Here is a 13828-nt window from a genome sequence, read left to right as displayed (position 1 = left end):
ATCACATCATTAGACCTATCTTCCTGAATCAATATTTGCCTTATTCTTCTCAGAAAAGTCTACACAATGTTGTTCAGCGAAGGGCCAATGAAGCTGCTATGCAGGCATCAAAGTAAAATGAACATAATGTGGTAACAGTGGTTTCCTGTAATCCAGTTCAAGTAGCAGAGGCCACCATTCCAATGTGTTTAAACTTTTCCAAATGAAATGCTGTCAAATATTCTTGGTCAAAAATAGTGAGAAAATATAAGTTACTGCCATCGAAGCACCTTGACATCGTGTAAATCTTACACACACACACGCCATTTCTCTGTAATACATCAGAACAGAACCGATTCAGTTTTATAACTTAAATAATCAAAACTTGTTAATTATGTAAAACTACAGCAGAGTGGATCACTCAGTGTAAGAAACTTAGAGAATGAGAGCTACTTATTCTCTGCAAGTTACCAGGGACAGGCACGGGGCTGCTGACATCCCACTCCAGCCTCCTTGGTTTCCATTTGCACTTTTGAGGAAAGTTCGTGTGCCTCAGGGATCTCAATATGTGCCTGAGCATACGCTAGAGGGTTGGATCTGTTGAGTTTCAGTCTTAAACCACAAGGAGTCAGCTGGTCAGCCATAAACACAATCACCTCGTTACCTTGCCACCTGCTCACTGAGGCACAACACCCTGTAAAGTTTTATGTTTCAGAGTTTCAGAGTCATGGGTACATAAAGACTGTTGATTGATAGTAGACATACTTTATATCAGCAGAAATTATTAGAAATATATGGAGTTTTAAAAACAAAATCAAATGCACACTTCAGTTTTAAGGACATTTGTTCCAGCTAGAGCATTAAAGAAACAAAGAGTGTTAATTCAGGTTTGCCATGATGGACTGAATTCCCTCCTTACTCATTCGATTTCTAATAGCTCTGCACTGGTTCCACATAAAGTATTTATTTACTCAGGCACTGATCCAAGTCAGGAAGGTTTTAACAGCGCTTCTTTTATCTTTGATTCTCTTAGTTGGCTTCACCCTTCGTATGCTCCTCTCCAGCCTCCCCACCTCCCAGTCCCATCTTTTAAAATTATGCCCAAATAATATTTATTTTTCCTTACAATGAAATCATTTTAAATACCATTCTGGTCTCTCCAAATTTTGTCAGTTAATGACATGTCAACAATAGGTTATTAAACAAGAAAGCCATTTTTCATTATGTTATATCATTAATTAACAGTGAAGGATTTCATCTTATGATGAAGAAAGGGATTAAAAAAGAATGTTAGAATGCAGAAACTGAAACTAGAATTGATTTCACAGATACAAATTTTTCCACATCTGTTGCTCAATCACAGGACCTGTGTTGTATTATGTGACAGTCAGTATCGGCTCACCTTTTTCCGTCCAAGCACTGCTAGTAGATTTCCTTTGGGCTACTGTAAGAGAATATTATCTGCTTCCCAATCACGGAGGATAAACCAGATTGTCCTGTCTGATTACTTATTATTAAAAAGTTCCTTGGACCAATGAGCTCATTCTAATATAGAGATACCTATATTAATTATGATTCATTATTCATTTAACAAAAATTTATTAGTGCCTACTACGTGTCGGGCGCTGTACTAGGAAATGGAACTAATAAGGAATAAATCAAAGAATTTGATTTGTTTGGGGAGATAGATATCAAACACACAATTACATAGATAACCATACAAATAACTATATATTTACGCCAAATTCATTCAAAAGAAGTTCAGTGCAATCCTCCTCTTAAGTCATAATTATAGTTTTCTAATTTTTTTCTTCTAATTCTGAATGGGTATATGTGTATGACAGCTCAAACATCTACTGTGCATTAAGCTCACTTCTAGGTGGTGGGTAGATATGTCATTTGTAGTCCCAAACAAACTGACTTGCTTTCAATATTGTCACTTAATTCACTTTTCCTTTAGGATAAAAACATGTCTGAAGTTCTGTGAGCCTCATCAGATTTTTATCAACAGAAAAATAAAGATGGTAATAATTTATAACAGGATTTTTTTAAGGTTTAAATTAAAGAGGCATTAAAAACACAGTGGATTCTCTAGAGGAGTTTCTAAGACTATGGAAACATTAAGTACTAATATAAACAAGGCTATGATTGATTGCTCACAGGACTGCATTAGATAGTCAAGGAGTATATACTGTAGGTTGCAGCTGGACTTTGATGAATGCAAAGATTTAGGAAAAGAAAAGGGGAGTGTCTTTACTGGGAACCGGATGAGCAAATGTGCTAGAGTAGGAACCAAGATTACTTGGGAAATGGTAGAAAAACTGGTCTTTTTAGGCTTAGGATACATGTGAAGCTGAGGACATAGGATGGGAGATGGAGAGGCAAGTCATCAGGGCCTTAGCGCTTAACTGTGGGATAAAAAGGGAAAAGTAAAATAAAATAAAACAAAAATAATATTTAACCATTTCATTATCTTCCCATTTTTAGGTCTCTTTAGACATTAAAGCAAGATGTGAAATGCATATTTTTACCTTATAAAAATGTGTTCTGTGTTTTCCTCAGAAATGATATTAAGGGAAAGAGTTTCTCCCTGAACCTGCAAGATAAAATTTCTTTGAAGGATAAATCCAGAACCAGGACAAGAACAGGCTCTTAATGAACATGGAAATTGCTTAAACTGGTCATTTAGAAATAGGAATGATTTTATTATTTCACTATACATATTTTTATATGTATGCTCAGCACTGATGGAATATGTATGATATATATACACATATACACGTATCTATTTTCTTTCACAGAGTTCTACCTGAAACCATCATTTTCCTTTATAAATAGTGTAATTATCTTCTATGAATATGTATGAAAGAGGGCCACTACTTCAGGCATCAAAAAAGCAACATGGGGGTCCAGCCTGGTGGCATAGTGGTTACGTTTGTGTGCTCCGCTATGGTGGCCCAGGGTTTGCAGGTTCAGATCCACGGTGCAGACCTATTACCACTCGTCAAGCCAAGCTGTGGCAGTGTCCCACATAAAATAGAGAAAGATTGGCACAGATCTTAGCTCAGTGATAATCTTCCTCAAGCAGAAAGAGAAAGATTGGCAACAGATGTTAGCTCAGGGTCAACCTTCCTCACACACACACACACACACACACACACACACACACACACAAAAAGCAAAATGAAAAGATCAACCATCAGGAGAAAAAGAAGATTTTAAAATGAGAGATGTTGCTTAATCTTCTTAGCAATTTATAAAAAGAAAAAAAGCAAAGTGCTAATCTTCATAAAAAGATTATTTTCTTTTTTTATGAAAATATCTTATTTCTTGAAACAAAATAAAAGTTTTTGATTTTGTTTTTATTTTAAAGAAAATCTAAATTTAATACTGCACACCAAGCTTCCAAAGCTTTGGACAATTGCTTTCTATTCTCCAGGAGCTAAATCCAACCTTCTTCTGGAGCGATCAATGACGAATATATTATTTAGAGTTATAACTATAAAACAATTTGAATTAGTCCCTTTGGTAAATACACCATTGGCTTAAGTGTGGATTCTAAAAACTCATCTGAACATAAATTTCAGATTCCATAAGAAAAGTAGTGCTTTTCCTAAGTGTAAAATGATAGACATTCCTAAGTACTCTGTCTCCATCATTAGGATGGATCTTCTAGAATTGGACGTAGATTGTAAACCTTAATTGGGTATTTCTTGTCCGCTCTGACTACAAATGGACCTCCAAGCTAAGCAGTAAACTGGCAGAGATTGGGGGAGTTACAAACCAGTCATAAAATTTCTAACAAAGAGCATGCTTTTAATAAGCTCTCATTATCCCAAATTTGCTACCTTTGAGTTCTATGTACATCTTTTGGAAGTTCATGAAAATTCAGTTCTAATCTTTGTTTTATTTCTGTCTATACCTATGCAACAAAGCATACTTTATTCAAAGTCAATCAATCTCTAGCCTGAAGGCTGTTTTATGTTGCATTGAGCTGAGCTAAGAAAGTACAAGGCAGTCAACCATGATAAAATGGGAAGAATTATGTAATGGGGCTTTGCAAATAATGATGTATTATGTGAGTGAAAAAGATTGTGATCAGAGTAAAAAAAAAGAAAGAACAATGAAAAGATCATGTTGATGGTAACACACTGATAGAGACTATATTTGCTCCATCTTCACACTATTTCACTAAAATAAAGAACAAATGAGATGAAGTTCTATGACAATTGCAAAAAGAAGATAGGCCTTATTTACATGTTTTCTAATATTGTCACGTTATAGCTGTTCATGACAAGTAGTTGCAGAATTTATACCACTTTTGCAAAAACATTGGATGCATAAAGCTTTAAACCAATTAACTTTGATGATAGAATAATAATGAGATATTTATACTGAAAGTGGGATTTGATTTTTTTTTTCAGATTAAGTCAGTACCAAAAGAAGAATTTATTCCATGTCTCTTGTTACATGATAGGAGCAAAGTACAGAAATTTAACATACTTTTTAAATTCCATAGTACCCATAAATCACTGTATAAACCATAAAAGACTTTTCAGCTATACCAAGTGGAAAATAAAGGCAATAACTTTTAGACACAAGGTTAAAGAATTTAAACCTTTCCAGACAATGGAAGCGGAGGTACCGAGGAAGACAGTGGATTGCATTCCTGAAAGAATGCTGTGAACATTTGTTATTTTGTCTAAGCAGCATCCCTCGTGATGCTTAGAACAACTCTATCTTCTTTTGGGTGAAACCAACCAACTGATTCTAGTAAAGTCTTCCAATCATAGCACATCAACTCTCTGTCTATGGTGGACTGTTTTAGGTATAGGCCAGGGATCTAAACTAGGCGATCAGAACACTTTTCTAGGATTTTTCTCCTCCATAACAGTGGAAGAAACAATGCTTCTCTAGTAGAGAAGCAGTGAGAAGTGTGAAGGACAGGAATGTTGGTTGTCACGTTTCCTACCATTAGGAGAAAAAATAATTTGATTAATGCAGAGATAAGAGAAAGAGAAAGAAATTTCTGACAACACTCAAATTCCTAGTTCTGTGTCTGATCTATACTTCAGTTATGTAAGACAGCCCAGTATCTTTCTCGTGCACTTTCCCCTTCTGACTAAGCTTCTTGGAGTTCAACTTCTGCACTAGCAATCCTGACTAATTCAGGGGACTTATGTTTAAAAACACTAATCAACAATACCACAGATATTATTTATAGTAAGGCGAGATTAATTAAGTTGTAAAATGATGACAAGCTAGTTGAAACACTTCCCTTGCCCCTAGTGCTGTTTTCCCCTGGTGAATTGCTGAGCATCCTGTGATGCTTACCTTCCCAAGATCTTCCCTCTCTGTCTTGAGTCTATTCCTCTATCCTTCTCCCCAGTAAAGCCTACTTGCCATTCGCTGGCCCACTGCGAGAACTCAGTAAGTATTAGTAATTCCCTATTACCGTCCATCCTGTACTGGTCCTTTACATAGAACTTAATAGTCTGGCCTCTTACCACTCTATTGTTGAGAACAACTATAGTGGCTTTAGTTGATTTGTCTTCTGATTCTCCTCTTGTGTGCTCCTGCTTTTATTGGCCCATGTACGACAAGTTATTCCTCCTGAATTTGACTTTCACCCTTGGACACAATGCTGATAATGGCTTTTTCAAGGTCTTCTTTTCCCCTAGCCCTTTACTGACCTACGCTACGGAGAGGTAGATGACTTCTTCACAGCATGTCCACAAGGGGCAGAGAATTGAATTTAGATACCTTCAAAGGTTGAACCATTATTGCCTTATGTTATCAAGCTACTTTAGTTTGTTTTTCAAAATGAAGACGTTGGCTGTGCTTATAAGAGGGTGACTAGCTATCAATCTTCCGTTTATGATCCGTTGGCTGCAATCACCTCAAAAGGCAAAAATACAATTTTGAATTCTGCCCTATTTATGAGTAGACCATTTGGAAATTCCATAGAGAGAAAAAGAGTAAGCTTTCTTTTCAGAGCGGATTCTCTGAGATAATGCATCAGCTTGTGTCTTTAAAATGTAAATTCTGTGGGGGTGATAGATTTTTTTTGCCTTGTTTTTCACCGAGTCCCCAGTACCTGGAAGAGCACCTAGCACATGTGATTGCTAACACCTTTTGGAGACTGGGTAGAGCTGAATCTTTTGCTAAATAATTGAATAAATGTCTGATTTTGTGTGTATATTCTCCTGTAGTGTGCAGAGTGGCCAATGTCGCCGTGGACAATTTGAGTATGAATAAGAATGTGTCCTGAAGAAATTTAGTCTAGTAAGGGAGAGAGACAATATAAAAATAGTTACACTGAAAATTCAAGTGAAATGATTCTGTATTCAAGATCCAACCAATGTGTGCTGTTTGCTTCCCAGAGAAGCAGCACATCTTTCTATAGAGATTTGAAGTTGCGCCTGGCTTTTGAGCTGGGTCTTAAAATATGAATAGGATTTCAACAGAGAGAAGCTCCAAGTCAGAGAATGCCTTGCCCTAGAAAGAAGTCTTATAGTCATTTCTGAGCCTCCATGAGACCAGCAGAAATAAAAAATAATATATTTCAGTAGCTGAAATAACTTGAGTGTAATTTATTAAGCACTGCAGTGTCTTCAGGACACAAGTATTTTAAAGGAGTTCTGAGTGCCAGTCCATGTGGGAAAAATGTGGCTTTTCTACCACTTCTCCTTAAAGTGAAATGAGTAATTTGAAAAAAGCTTCTTCTGTTTGTTTTTTGTTTTTTTTTAAAGTTCATGTTCCAGTTTTAAGCATCTGCCATGTTAAAGTCGAACTGCCTATTAAAGAAAAATACAGGTATTTCAAGGAAAGGAACGGTACGATTTTCCCACTACTCAGGTTCTGACAGGACTGCAAACCTCCCTCCCCTCCCCCCCACTCTGGGGCAAATTTTAAAGCCATGATTCATCAAACCACAGTTAGACATCCTGAACTTTGCTGACTCCTTCTGCAAAACAAGTTTGTTCACAAAATGGCTTCTTCGTTCATTTTCTTAGAAGCTCTCTTTTAAGGTAGTGACATTCACCACGCAATAGTTTTCTTCAATGCATTACTTGCTTTCACAAAACCTCATCTATAGAGTTTTTAGAAATATCTCCTAGCGATATGAAACTTAGTACACTCAAGCTACATAGAAATGTAACTTGGATGTTTCAGTTTGAAGGAAGTTTAGGAGACACTGCATTTTGAGAAGTCCCTGAGGCTGTTCTTCTGAGCTGTGTTTCATTTCCATATTGCAAATATCAAATGCTCTAAAGAATATTTGCCTAACCCATCATTTCTAATCCCAGGGAGTTTTTCTTTGCTCCCTCTTCGCCCAACTAAGCCTTTATTCTCTTTACACATAGAGTGCTTCAAGCAAATTTACCTGTGTCCACAGCAAATATACCTCAGCTCCAGGCAGCTGACTTCTTGTTCACCCAGATGGAAATAAACTGAAATGTGCATATTGCAAGCACCTGCCACAGCCTCTTAAAAATGCAGAACCTTAACCAAGCAACAGGATATAGTTTCAAATAGAAAGAAGAGCTGCTGCTGAAGCTTGGGATCTTTAATTCTCTGGATTGTCCACTGTAAACCCATTAGTGAAATTTAAATTTCTTGGGGTTCTTTAGAACCTGGCTATCACATGTGGAATTTAGAATTGTTTCTTTTTCAAATTTTGCTTATTTTTAGTTTCTTCAAAAGACTCCTGGTTATATAGCAGATTTAGAGAAAATGTTAGAATTTGCATGTTTGGCTTTGAGCTTAAAGATGATCTTGGTTATAAAAAGTGTACAGCTTTCTCCCCCTTTTTTATCTTATATTTTGATGCTTATTTTATGTTAGTTTCATGACCTTCCATACTTGTATGGAAGTATAAAAAACAGAAAATATCTAAAAAATTAAGAGAATGATTATTATATACTAGCTAGCTACACAGCAGTCACTTCCAACATTTTTGTACAACGATAGCATTGCAAGACATTTGAATCATTCAGTTACTAAAATTGGTCTCAAATCCCATGACATCGTTATGCGTGTAGAAAAAATGTGATGTGTTGTTGCAGAGCTCAAGCATTGTCTGTTACTCTTAAACCATAGTCATATCTGTCTTGCAGTAGGAAAGTGAAATAGGTTGCTCCAGGGCATTGTCAAAATCAGAGATAACCATATATTCTAGACCAGATATTTTTAAAATTCTTCATAATAATCAATACTTCAGGACATCAAGAGACACACATCAGCCAAAGGGTTATTTTACTGTCCACCGCTTATTTGTCCAAAATAGTGCAAACGAAATTTATCTTTATTCTCCATTGGCAAGAGAAATTTCTTTTCCAACTGCAAAAAGTTCTGGCCCTCGTGTTCTTGGGGGTGCACACCAAGGGATTTGCTGATGATCTTTAGCTACAATTCTGCAGGTATGACAGGGCACCTGCTTCATGAGAGAGGCATGCTGACCTATTGCTTCCCCTAAGACCATGGAAACGTGTAGTCCCAACTCTATTAAATCATGGAGGGAGGGTCAATGGAGAGGAATAAATAGGAATAAGGAGGCAAGGAGGAACATCTTTCAGAAAGAGAAAGATTTCTCTCAAGAATCTGTCATACATTACATCTTTTCTCGATTATATGTATAAATTATCTCTGGAAACTGGGCCCACGAATTTAGTGGGAATTCTAAAAATCGCAGCCAACACTCACAATTTGCTAATCCATTTAATTCTCTACAAGGAAAAAATATTAATTGTGTATGGAGTGTTAGCGGGATTTTAAGCCTACACAGGGGCATTTGAGTAAGTTAATAATTGAGTATTAGTTAAATAATAAATCTGTAATAGTTTACTAAGGCTGCCATGACAAAGTACCACAGACTGCGTGGCTTAACCAATGCAAATGTAATGTCTCACAGTTCTCAGAGGCTAGAAGTCCAAGACCAAGGTGTTGTCAGGGTTGGTTCGTTCTGAGGGCCATGAGGGAAGGATGTGTTCCAGACTCTTCTCCTTTGCTTGTAGATGACCACCTTCTCCCTGTGTCTTCATATTGTCTTCCCTCTGAACATGGGTGAGGTTTCCTGCCACTGCTTTTCTGTCTCTGACCCTCAGAATTAGTCAATCTGTCCCACCCGAGGACTAGCTGTTCTTCTCTTTCCTCCCATCAAATTTTCAACTGGAAAAGGAAGATGTGAGGAGATCTTCAGTGACAGAGATATCCCTCATCCCTAAGGGTAGTAACTCTTTCTCTGCACTGGTTCTTCTGCCCTCTCAAATCTTCTGGAAACTTGTTCTATTAACTACCCTGTTTTTCCTGTATCTTCAGTTCTCTTTCTTTAATAATTTATTTTCCATTAAAAACATATTCGGATTTTCCAATCCTGCCTCACAATTAATACCCTGTTGCTCTCCATTTCCCCACCATTCATGAAAGTATATGTGTCTGTCTAAGAGTTGCCTAAACTTAACTCCACATTCTCAGCTCTTACGATCTTCTCAAACCACTTTCTCTCCAGCACGTTTCCAAAACTCTTATCCTTAAGGCCGCCGTCTCCCTCTGAGTTTCCAAATTTAAGGCCCATTTTTAATGCTCCTTCATGACCATTCTGTAGCCTCGGCAATAGTATTTGCATCTTCCTTCCTGACACTTTCTCCTTCTGCTTTTTGTTGCTTCTTCAGAATTACTTTCCCCTGGTTTACTTTCAGCCTTCTGGAATATCTTCTACTTCATCCATTTTATTGTGATAGTTGTTGCCACGTTGCTTTCCGGACACACAAGTGCTGGCAATGCATGCAAGAATCTTTCCCTAATAGTCTCACTGGTTAAGATGTCATAGAAAGTTTTAAACTATCCCCAGTCTGATAGGTATGTACAGATATTAATTTTTTCTTTAAACAGTATTTCCCTCACTACTGTAAATTCGAATGACTTTTCCTGTTTGTTTGGCCATTTGGATTTGTTCTCTGAATATTAATGTTTTCCACCCATTCTTGTTGTTGTTTAGGTTGCTTGCTTTTTTCCCTCAGCAATTTATAAGAACTCCTCGTATAATGTAGATATCACCCCCTCATTAATGCATGAAAATAAATTTTGAAGTTAAAATGAGAACCTACTGATTTTGTTTATTTATATTTTTCCACATGTGGATTTTTATTTGTCTGTATTAAAAACAACTCTCTCTTACTAATATTAGGTTTCCATCCATGGATAATAGTCTCCCAACCCAGAGATTATATTTGTATTTATAGAACATCTTGAAAAAACTTTTTTTTCTTTTATGTAATTACTTCCATTTAAATCTTAGATCCATCTGGATGTATTTTTCATGTAGCATAAAATGGGGATACAGCTTTTCTAATTGTTCCCATATTGAATTGCCTTAAATTATTAAGTTCAAATAGAAGTTGAAAATAATATCATTATTAAATTTAAGAATATGAATCTTTTGTTCATGTCGTAAACCCATGGGGATTGACAATACTTATATGAAGACTTGCTGTATTTTAAAATACACATGTGACTTTTTTTGATCTTGATTATATAATGATTTTAAATTAGTCCGTCAATCTTAGGATTTATATAGTCAACGGGGCTTTTTTTATTAATAGAATTTAGTTTTTAGAGCAGTTCGAGGTTTACAGAACAACTGAGTTCCATATATTCCTCTTTTCCTGGCCTCAGTTTCCCCTATTATTAATATCTTACATTGGTGTGGTATGTTTGTTATAATTGGTGAACTGATGCTGATACATTATTATTAACTAATACCGTAGTTTACATTAGGGCTCACTCTTCATGTACACTTCGGTGGGATTTTGCCAAATGCATAATGCCATGTACATAACACTACACTATCATACAGAATAGTTTCCCGGCCCTAAAATAATTCTCAAAATAGGTACTCCACCTGTTCATTCCCTCTTCCCTCCCCCTAACCCATGGCAATCATTGATCTTCTTACTCTCTCTAGAGTTTGCCTTTTCCAGAATGTCATAAAGTTGGAATCACAGTCTATAGCATTTTCATAGTCTTATTTCACTTAGCAATACACATTTAAGATTCCTTCGTGTCTTTCCTGGTTTGATAGCACATCTTTTCTTATTGTTGAATAAAATTCCATTGTATGGATGTACAAAAGTTGGTTTTTATCCACTCACCTCTTGAAGGACATCTTGGTTGCTTCCAATTTGGGGCAGTTGTGACTAAATCTTCTATAATCATCTGTGTGCAGGTTTTGTGTGGACACATGTTTCCCAACTCATTTGAGTAAGTATCTAGGAGTGCAATCACTTGATTTATGTGTTTAATTTTGTAAGAAACTGCCAGGCTGTCTTCCAAAGGGCTGTAGCACTTTGCAGTCCTATCAGCAATCAACGAGTGTTCCTGTCAGTTGGGCTTTTGAGCAAATAATGTCTATTACTCGAACAAATATTGTCATGAATTGAGTTTATATATTTTTTCTTTTTTTATCAAAAAAGTTTTGCTACAAGTGGGTTGACAGAAATGGAAAAATTACTGTGAGAATACAAATTACTAAGAGTTTTAGATGAATTTGTATGCAAAATGTATAGTAATTAACCTGGCATTAGGAAACCTGAGATTTCATAACTTGGCAGTTGAATAGTTCCTTTGCTCTCCTTGAACCTAGAAAGCAGAGTGTGACATCTTGACCTTAACATACATCTTAATTTTCCTCTCCCAAAACTTCTTGAAAATTTATTGGGATAAAATTAGTTACAATAGGCAATGTGACTGCCTTATTCTCTTTTTTAGGGATAATATAGAGAGGAATGAGGATACCATATTCAAGCATTAAAAAAACTTGTAAAACGTGAAATTACTAATCCTGACATGATTCTGCTGGTAGGAGTGTAAGAACTGACGCATCAAATCATTCACTGACTCTTCCTAAGTCACACAGTGGTAGATACTAAGCCACCATTGAATTTGAGTTTCTCTCTTATCGAAGATTTCTCACCCACAAAAGAAAACGTAAAGAGGAAGAGACGGAAGATCTTAGCACAAGTATATTAGCTGTTTTTGTTTGATAGCGATTGGAATTATAACACTAGGATGGAAGAAATATAATCAAATTAACATTTACCTCAAAACTCACGCCCTGAAAATACCAGTAAGTTCAATATGAGTGAGCGCTCAGTACTTTTTCTCTTATCCTTGGATTACACCAGAATACAAGGTTTCAGAAAATCTAGTGAAATGGGAAGAGGCCCCACCTCGTTCTTGATTCCAATGATCTCAGTTGCTGATGACCAGCTCAGTAGCAGGGACCTGCATTAAGGCCCCAAGAACACGGCAATCGGTGCTGACTTCTTTCATGTCCCATGAAGTCAGCCCCTGAAAGGCAGCCCCTTCTGTGACCATGCTAACACAGAGGCATTTGAGTAAATTCAAGTAGACTATATGCTGGGGAGAATCAAAAACTCTTGAAAATTAAAATTGATGTTTTTCCTGTTTGTGAACATTGTATAAAGAATATGAACATAGGGGCCGGCTCCGTGGCCTAGTGGTTAAGTCGTGCGCTCTGCTGCGGCTGCCCAGGGTTCGGATCCTGGGCGCGGACATGGCACCGCTTGTCAGGCCATGTTGAGGTGGTGTCCCACATCCCACAACTAGAAGGACATGCAACTAAGATATACAACTGTGTACGGGGGGATTTGGGGAGATAAAGCAGGGAAAATAAAAAGGAATATGAACATAAAAATAACTCCTACAAATCAATAAGGAATAGGCAGATGACCCATTAGAAAAATGGGCCAAAAACTTGAACTGGCAGTCCAAAAAAGAGAATACCCAATGACCAATATATATGTAAAAAGGTGCTCAACTTCGTTAGTCACTTGAGAAAGGCAAATTAAAACTCGATGGTAATATACCACTTCACAACACCAGAATTGCTAAAATGAAAAAGACAATATCAAATATTGAGAAGGGTAAGGAATAATTGGATTTCTCATTTACTGCAGTTTTGGAGTGTAACTTGACACAACTTCAGCAAAGCACTGTTAACTAAAGTTGAATGTACGCATACCCAGTAAAACTAGCAAAAGTGCTGGAAGATATGCATAGGAAGGTTTATAGCAGCAGACTTTGCAATAGCCAGAAATTAAAAACATTCCAGTATTTGACAAGATAAGAATGGATAAAAAAAATTGTGATATATTTATACAATGGAATACCATAGAGCAGTGAGAATAATGAAAAGACAATAATATACACAATAGTAAACAGTAATACAGATAAATCGTACAAATATGATATTGAATGACAAAGTCAGGTATAATGACTGATTCCTTCATCACACACAATTTTGAAGTTTTTAAACATACAGAAAATTCCAAAGAAGGCCATAATAAACATCATTGTATTCAATACTCAAGTTTAACAGGTATTACTTACTTCAGAATGTTATTTAAAAAAAAAAATAGAAAGATGTAGGTATGGTGAAAAACCCATACTCTAGGCCATTCACCTTCCTTTCTCCTCAGGGTTAACCCTTATCCAGGATTAGTAAGTTTTTTTCTCAATCATGCTGTTATGATATTATTTCAGAGATAAACATTTCTAAAATATATACTATTGTTTTGATGTTTAAAAATTTTTCTTAAGTAGTATCATACTTATTCTTTGCCACTGCTCTATTTGGTCAACATATATTTTCAGCATGTCATGTTTTTATATCTAGTTCATTCATATTATATCACTTTTTTATCCATTTCTCTATTGATGAATAACTGGGTTATTTTCAATTTTTTGATAATACAAGCAACATTTTGATTTTCATATGTACATATGATTCCTATGATACAATTACATTCTTTAGATTATATCATTA

The 13828-nt window shown here is 36.2% G+C and overlaps 1 long non-coding RNA gene across 1 annotated transcript in view; it reads right to left on the bottom strand.

The window, feature by feature from the left end:
• The window catches only part of LOC111770152 (uncharacterized), a 45655-nt gene extending 38225 nt beyond the window's left edge, over positions 1-7430 (bottom strand). Inside the window, exon 1 of the long non-coding RNA XR_002803191.2 lies at positions 7367-7430. This is a non-coding gene — a long non-coding RNA (uncharacterized lncRNA). The remainder of the gene's footprint in view (positions 1-7366) is intronic.
• Positions 7431-13828: the final 6398 nt, after the last annotated feature.

Source organism: Equus caballus, chromosome 23, assembly GCF_041296265.1.
Source record: "Equus caballus isolate H_3958 breed thoroughbred chromosome 23, TB-T2T, whole genome shotgun sequence".
NCBI lineage: Eukaryota > Metazoa > Chordata > Mammalia > Perissodactyla > Equidae > Equus > Equus caballus.
The sequence above is the reverse complement of the archived record's forward strand: the minus strand, read 5'-3'. Positions and strand labels throughout refer to the sequence as shown.